The following is a 7500-nucleotide window of genomic DNA, read 5'->3' on the forward strand; positions in this document are numbered from 1 at the left end:
GACTTAAAATTAGTGGCAACCTATACACATCTTTTTCCAAAATGGCCGCCATTTATGTATATTCTTTTCTTTTTATTCAAATTAGACCTTGATGCCTAGTTGAAGGCAAAATGTTCTTGTGCATTTTAAGCTTAAGAACGAGGCATCAAGCGCTAATTTGAATAAAAACAAAGGGATATTTAAATGAAGCCATTGTGGATAAAGGTGTATATATATATGTATTCCACTGTCTCGCCTACTTCGTTATGGTCTTGCGAGCTTTCTCCGACGTTTCACAGTTTGCTACCTCGCAGAAGACACGAACAATTACGTAACCGTACTTACTGGAAAGGATGGAAACTACAGGACAAAAAAAAAGTGTGAAACGCGCGAGAAATAACATGTCATTGTTCAGTGAAAAACAGACAAACTAATGAAGGAAATTTAGAATGGTGAGCGCAGAAGGCCTTAGTCACGTAGATACGAGAAATGTCAGTAATATTAAGTGCGATGCTCTTTGCATTTTCCCGCCCTAATCAATACACTTGATCATCGGAAGTAGTTTCTTGTTTGTTTGTATATAAAACTGTCACAAATTTGGGAAAGACTTCCCATCGCTTGAAAGTGTACAGCTGGCTCAACTCTTGCGCAAATATTCGATGAATTGACCATTGGCTTCGGCAAGTAGTTGGATAACCTAGTGGATTTCAAGACCATAAAAGTCATGAAACATGTATTCAGATTCTATTAATGTTTTGCACAGTAATATCCGACAGCTTATTCCCGTCAAGGTTTCTTTTGTTTCAACGTGAAATCAAAAATATTAGTTGTCGACGGATGGATATGAACGTTACTAAACTTAACATTCCCTCAACGATTAAATTTGAATAAGGAACATGATAAATAGCATAAATAAATAAATAGCATGGTTACGCAAAACACCCCAACCTGTTTCCTGAGGGTCCGCAGAGAGGGAGGTGTCACGTGTCTGTGACGTCATTATTTGAATTTTGAATTTTCCGCTTAACGTACGTTTGAATTTCCCCGCAAAAATTAGAATGCTCCAATTCCAACCGTCAAAAGGGTGCTCAAGGGTCCCACACCACTGCTATTATGACAGCATTTATCAACAAATAAGTTGTTAGATTTATTTTAACTTTACTAAATCTTAGTTAAAAAGATGTTACCTTATATTTTAATCTCTCCAATTAGTAGAGCACTTGTGCTCAGCTATTAAACTTGAGACTTAAATATGGTTGTCATTTTCCCCGCCTAAGATAACATGGATGGAAGTTGAATTGTTTTCTAATAGACCTTATTCACGATGGCCGCCATGTTGGATTTGCGATTATCGTGCAAATTAGCTACACACCTCTGAGGGGGCAAACAACACAAGTTCGAGAGGTTATAACGAATATGTTAGCCACACAGATGATTTGTTTCACGTCCATTAAATGTTTATCACCTAAGCGGTAAAATATCATTACACAAGTTACTTCGGCGGTTTTTTGTAGTGACAAATGAGCAGATAACGAAGTAGAAAGTCAAAATGTCAAAGGCAATCAAAAGATATAAAATTATTATAAAAGGTACTTAATTCTAAATACTAAAATGGACTTTTTACAATGTTATTTCAATATTTCGACGAGCCGATTTTCCGCAATCTGCCTTTTTTCCAATGTTTGCCCCCCAGCATAACACATGGCTAATTTGCATGACAATTTGAAAACCAACATGGCGGCTATCGTGAATAAGGCCTATTAATATGTGCTGCACATTGTGATGTCTTCATATTATGCTACGTGTAATTCAGTAGGTAGGTAAATGAAAGTGAAAGATGCAAGGAAAGGATGGGCAACAACAAACGGCCATTTATTTTCATTTTTCATCAACATTTATTTCATACGCTATCAAGAGAAAAGCACTTTACATAATTATGGAAAATGCCTTGAAAATGAGATAGTAAAACAGGAACCGGAGCATTAACTAGAAGGCAACATTTCGTCGTCATCTTTCGTCGTCAAGTGGTTTTTTCCACGGTACCTTGAAATACCATAAAATAGAAACAAAACTTGGTTATTACATTCGGATCGCTGATGATTATTATAATTATAGCAGTATGAACTTCTGAATGCTAATGCAAAATTATACTGGGTCATCGGGCGCATTGCGTAAACTATGTACCAGTTTCTACCGAGAAAAATAATTAAAAATAAATAAAAATAAATAAAAATGAAAGTAAAAATAAAATAATAACTAATAATAAATATTAAAATATCCCTACGTACACTCATAACCTAATCGTATTGATGGTTTTAAAAATCTACTAAGAATAATAAATGTACTAAGAGTAACCATGTTATGTTTAAAGATCTTTCCTATGTGATATCTCCAAAATGTTTTTTGGATTATTTCTGTAAAGACGAACCCTAAAACTATCTTAAACCAGAAAGCTTAAACCTATTCCTAGACTTAAATCTGACCTTCATGCTGACATTATCTTGAAACTCCTAGAAGTGTTCAGTGTACTAGACATCACCGCTTTCTGCATTCGTCCTCTCATCTCTGAACTACGAAGTTTCCTTGCCATCTTTCTGCTCTCAATTCGTCAGCATTCTTTCCTTGCTGGGCGCGCTTCACCCATACTCCTATCTTCTTCCCTTCGGTCTCTTCAATTCTGTCACCAGTGGCACCTGTCGGCCCCGGATGAACTAAGTTAAGATGGAGGACCAGCTCACCCACCTCCTTCTTTGCATCTTTAACGAGCGACCTTCGCCCTCACGCCTCTGACTTTTCCTCAAACCTTCTCACCATCTCGATCTTCTTGTCATTCTTGGCTTACATCTTAACTGCTGACTTTATCTTGATGGCCTTATATTGTTCTTCAATCGACTTCAGCCAACGTCCTCCTCTTCTCCTTGGGAGATACATCAGAGCTGTTGACCCTAGTGGATGCTTTCCCCCGCTCTCACAGATCACTTTACGTGTCTCTCGGTCCAGCCTTTGTAATTCATCCAGAGGCCACGTCTGGGTCCACATTAGATATTCCATCACTGGTAGCGTGAGCTGGTTCGTGGCTATCACTCTATTATAATCCGACAGTGGACTGGACCAGATAACAGATAGACGCTTCAGATACACCTTGGCTGCAACCTCCAGAGCTAACCCGTCTTCTTGCTTCACATTCTCTTGGACTCCCAGGACTTTGTAGTACTGTTCGAACCCTCACTTAGGCTCTCTATCATCTCCGACTCCCCTAGCCGCATTCCATCTCCACTATGCTGGAGAACACCCCTCTTTACATGTACCACTGAGCATTTTCGATCGTTCCATTCTAAGCCGATGTCGGCCATTGCAGATTTCACTGACCTTATGACTCTTACTAACTTTTCCTCTGACGGTGCGTAGATCTTCATGTCGTCAATGTACAATAGGTGCGTGATCTTCTTACCAATTGGTTTAGTCATCCTATATCCATCTGAGGGGATCAACAGCCACGATACAGGGTTAACACATAATGTGAAGAGCCTTAGGCAAAGGGCGTCGCCCTTGGGCAAGCCTTTGTTGAAACGCATCACCTCTGAAGTCTCAAGGCCTCTTGCTGTTCTCACTGAAATCTTCGTATTCCAGCTTGAACTCAGCTTCTGAATAACTCTAGTTAACTGAATAGAGGGTAATGTGAAGTGCTAGACTTCTATCCCATATGAACCATGTGAGCGTTAGCCCTACTGATGGAAATGGGCCCACACAAGGACAAAGAAAAACTCTGACCAGGGTGGGAATTGAACCCACGACCTTCGGGTTAGATCTCCGCCGCTCTACCGACTGAGCTACAAGGTCAGACGGGAGCAGGCCGTGGGAACTGAAGATGGGGTAGGGCTAACGCTCACATGTTTCATATGGGATAGAAGTCTAGCACTTCACATTACCCTCTATTCAGTAAACTCTGTTTAAAATATAAGTGCTACACGGCCAACGTTTGTATAAACGTAACCTTTCCTTGTTATTTATAAATAGTCAAATATTAACATAGTTAAATACCATTGCATCCATTCGCCTGAGAAAAATGGCGAGCGCGAGCAACGAATCACGTGTTACTAAAGGCGAATGTGGAGTGTCTCGGAAGAGAAACAGCTTCCCTTTTTTTTTTTGTGAATGAAAGTTTTTATTGCCGACACGAAAAACGCCACTTACAAAACAAAACAGCCACTACTTACAGCACTAAGTACAATACCATTTACAAAACATTACTTACACTACTTATTACACAATACTTATAGTGGTATTGAAATTGCTAAGCAACTTGATAATTGCAGCGCACAGCAAGTGTTCGTTTACGACTTCACTGGATCGATACTAGATTACATGTAAAAATTTAATTTTGATACTTTTTCTTCGGTTCTTTGCTTACTCGAGCCATTTATCTTGTTATGTCGCAAATCTTGCCTCACAATTAATTACCCCGAAACGAGGCATCAATACGTCATCATTGGATCAGATATATACGACGGAAAATAAGCCGCTCGATACCAAGCCGAACTCAATGGTCGCCATGTCATGTTCTTTCCCATCGTTTTATCGTTTCTTTTGGGACACTAACAGCCGCCTGCAGGGCTTCGATTGCAGGGCTAGCGGATTGAAATGAAAGAAAAACCTAGGACCTTGAATTCTACGGTGGATTTGTGGCCGTGGAAACATTTTATCCAGGACTATTTGACTCAATTTGGTGGGCTCCTGAAAATTCAGTGTTCAGCCTTAGTATTTTACTATAACCGTTGACAACCGAGGAACTGATAATGGCTCAATTCGCGAGAAAAAAACCATACAGGAAGGAAGTGATCCACAATGGCAATAAGGTTAGGCTTTTTAATTGAGAATTTTTTCGTAATATGACCTTCTCAGGTCTTTTATCGGGATTCCCATAGAAATCCTTATATTTTCGTTGGCTTTCCCTCACACTGAGCTTGGGACGCCTGTGAAGAGACATATGTAGTGTAGGTTCGCAAGGATGTGTGGGTCGGAGAACATGGCGTGTTAGTGTGAATTAAAATGCGTTTGACGAAACTGTGTCGAATCTGTTTGTAATCTCGGCATCACTACAATCTCCTTTGAATAGAACTTTCCTTCCTTTATTATTTCCTTTTTTAGTTATGACGAGGACATTTTCTGAACTTTGCATATGAGTTGAGATGCCTAGTTCTGACAAAAGAAGCCGCTTTAAGAAGATAGTGGTGGACGGGTATTTTGAAGTCGCTACCCGAATCATTTACCTTTCTTGAACCACTCTGACTGCACTAGTCTTGATCACGACAACCACGTTTGCAACGGTCCTTGATCACGTGATTGTAAAATGACTTCAAAGAACGTGACCATGACTGTCATTATCCCACACAACTCTTCACAGTGGGCGACCCGCTAATATCATTACTCATTTAATGAGCCAACCACTACCCTTGCCTTGGCAATAACTTTCTTTAAAAAGTCAAAATTAAGGATTTCAAGGCAGGCTTAAAAGGTAGAACTACCTTGAGCGGTGAAATGGAATCTTTTCGCGGTGATTATTGCTAGACCAACGTAAAGGGCGGTTTTGTTCATGTCTTTGTTCCAGACCAAATGAGTGTGTCGAATATATATTTTTCGCTTGGCGGATTTTAAGGTTCACTTTCGACCCATTGTTAGCATTCCAAATATTTAATTGAACAATGAAGCGCAAGTCAAAACAAGGTTAATTACAAAACAAGCATGTTTTTAGTCGCTGGCTACATCTAAGGACTTAAAATTAGTGGCAACCTATACACACTTTTTTCCAAAATGGCCGCCATTTATATATATATATATATATTCTTTTCTTTTTATTCAAATTAGACATTGATGCCTAGTTGAAGGCAAAATATTCTTTTGCATTTTAAACTTAAGTACGAGGCATCAAGGGCTAATTTCAATAAAAACAAAAGGATATTTAAATGAAGCCATTCTGGATAAAGGTGTATGTATATATGTATTCCACTGTCTCGCCTACTTCGTTATGGTCTTGCGAGCTATCTCCAACGTTTCACAGTTTGCTACCTCGCAGAAGACACGAAAATTCGCAGAAGACACGAAAATTACGCAACCGCACTTACTGGAAAGGATGGAAACTACAGGACAAAAAAAAATTGTGAAACGCACGAGAAATTACATGCCATTGTTAATTGAAAAACAGACAAAATAATAAAGGAAATTTAAAATGGTGAGCGCAGAACGAGATGCTCTTTGCATTTTCCCGCCCTAATCAATACGCTTGATCACCGGAAGTGGTTTCTCTTTCCCTCGTTAAGATAATGGTTATTTGTAGCTCTTCAGCCAAGTCACAAAATAATGAAGCCTTTGTTTGTTTGTAAATAAGACTGTCACAAATTGCTTTGTTAACTTTTGTTTTAAAAAGACTTCCCAATGCTGTAAAGTGTACAGTTGGCTCATCTCTTGCGCTAATATTCGATGAATTGACCATTGGCTTCGGCCAGTAGTTGGGTAACCCATTGGATTTCAAGACCAACCTTGGAAGTCATGAAACTTGTATTTAAACGCTATTAATATTTTGCACAAATTAACTTGGGAATGATCGATCGTTAGTCTACCATACACTATTCATGGAACCAAGAGCAACCATAACGCTAATTTTGTGTGTACTCAAGGAAAGTAGCGGGTGTTCTGCTGTTACGCTAAGCAGGGTCATTTTTTAATGATCACTGGAGTCTTGATCATTTGCGCGAATCAAACAGATACAGATTTTTCTTAAACTGGTCAAATATTTGCAGAGGGGTGTATATCAGTTTTATTAGAATATTAATAAACGTGTTATCGTAAAGGAATTTTTTTTATTTGCTACAAAATAAGCTGATAGGGGACCATAAAGCTATGTTAACACTTTATTTCCGCCTCACTTCGTTCATTCTTCTCCGATGAAAACACTTCTTCATAAAGTCATTCTAGTGGAATCACGTGAGAGGCACGTTTTCCTTCTTAATTTCTGTAGAAACCAGATGTCGTATGAGCTACTGCTTCGACAAAATGCTCATGTTTTTACTATACTGACTTTAACTAGAGAGCATTTGGACACAATTAAACTAATTGTTCATGCTTAGCGTGCGTGTATTGAATTTGGATGCACTTGGGAAGTTTCGAAAACACGAGAGAAGCTTCTTGAGTGCTCTGCAGACTTCCCAAGTGCATCAAGTTGTTCCTGTTTTCAGAAACGAAATTGGCATCCAAGGCTGTTCAACGAAAGTCTGAGTCTTACTTTCGAATTTGTTGAAAGGGGTCGGACCGTTGTCAAATTAGACGCTAAAGAGAGATAATAATGATAATAAAGTCTGCTGAAAGGTTGAAGCTCAGCTGAGTGCGTAATTGCCAAGGGCTTCGAAGTGTAACCAGCAATCCACAGACACTGGAATCGAAACCCATCCTAGTATTTCATATGTGGACCGAAGAATGTAGGTTGCACATATCTAGGCATACGAAACACTGAATTAGACGAAAACT

General features: G+C 39.1%; 1 protein-coding gene across 1 annotated transcript in view; it reads right to left on the minus strand.

Moving 5' to 3' along the window:
- Positions 1 to 7500, minus strand: part of LOC137975962 (uncharacterized) — a 53895-nt gene that overhangs the window by 14838 nt on the left and 31557 nt on the right. The window lies entirely within an intron of this gene.

Source organism: Montipora foliosa, chromosome 11 (assembly GCF_036669935.1).
Source record: "Montipora foliosa isolate CH-2021 chromosome 11, ASM3666993v2, whole genome shotgun sequence".
In the NCBI taxonomy this organism is placed as follows: Eukaryota; Metazoa; Cnidaria; class Anthozoa; order Scleractinia; family Acroporidae; genus Montipora; species Montipora foliosa.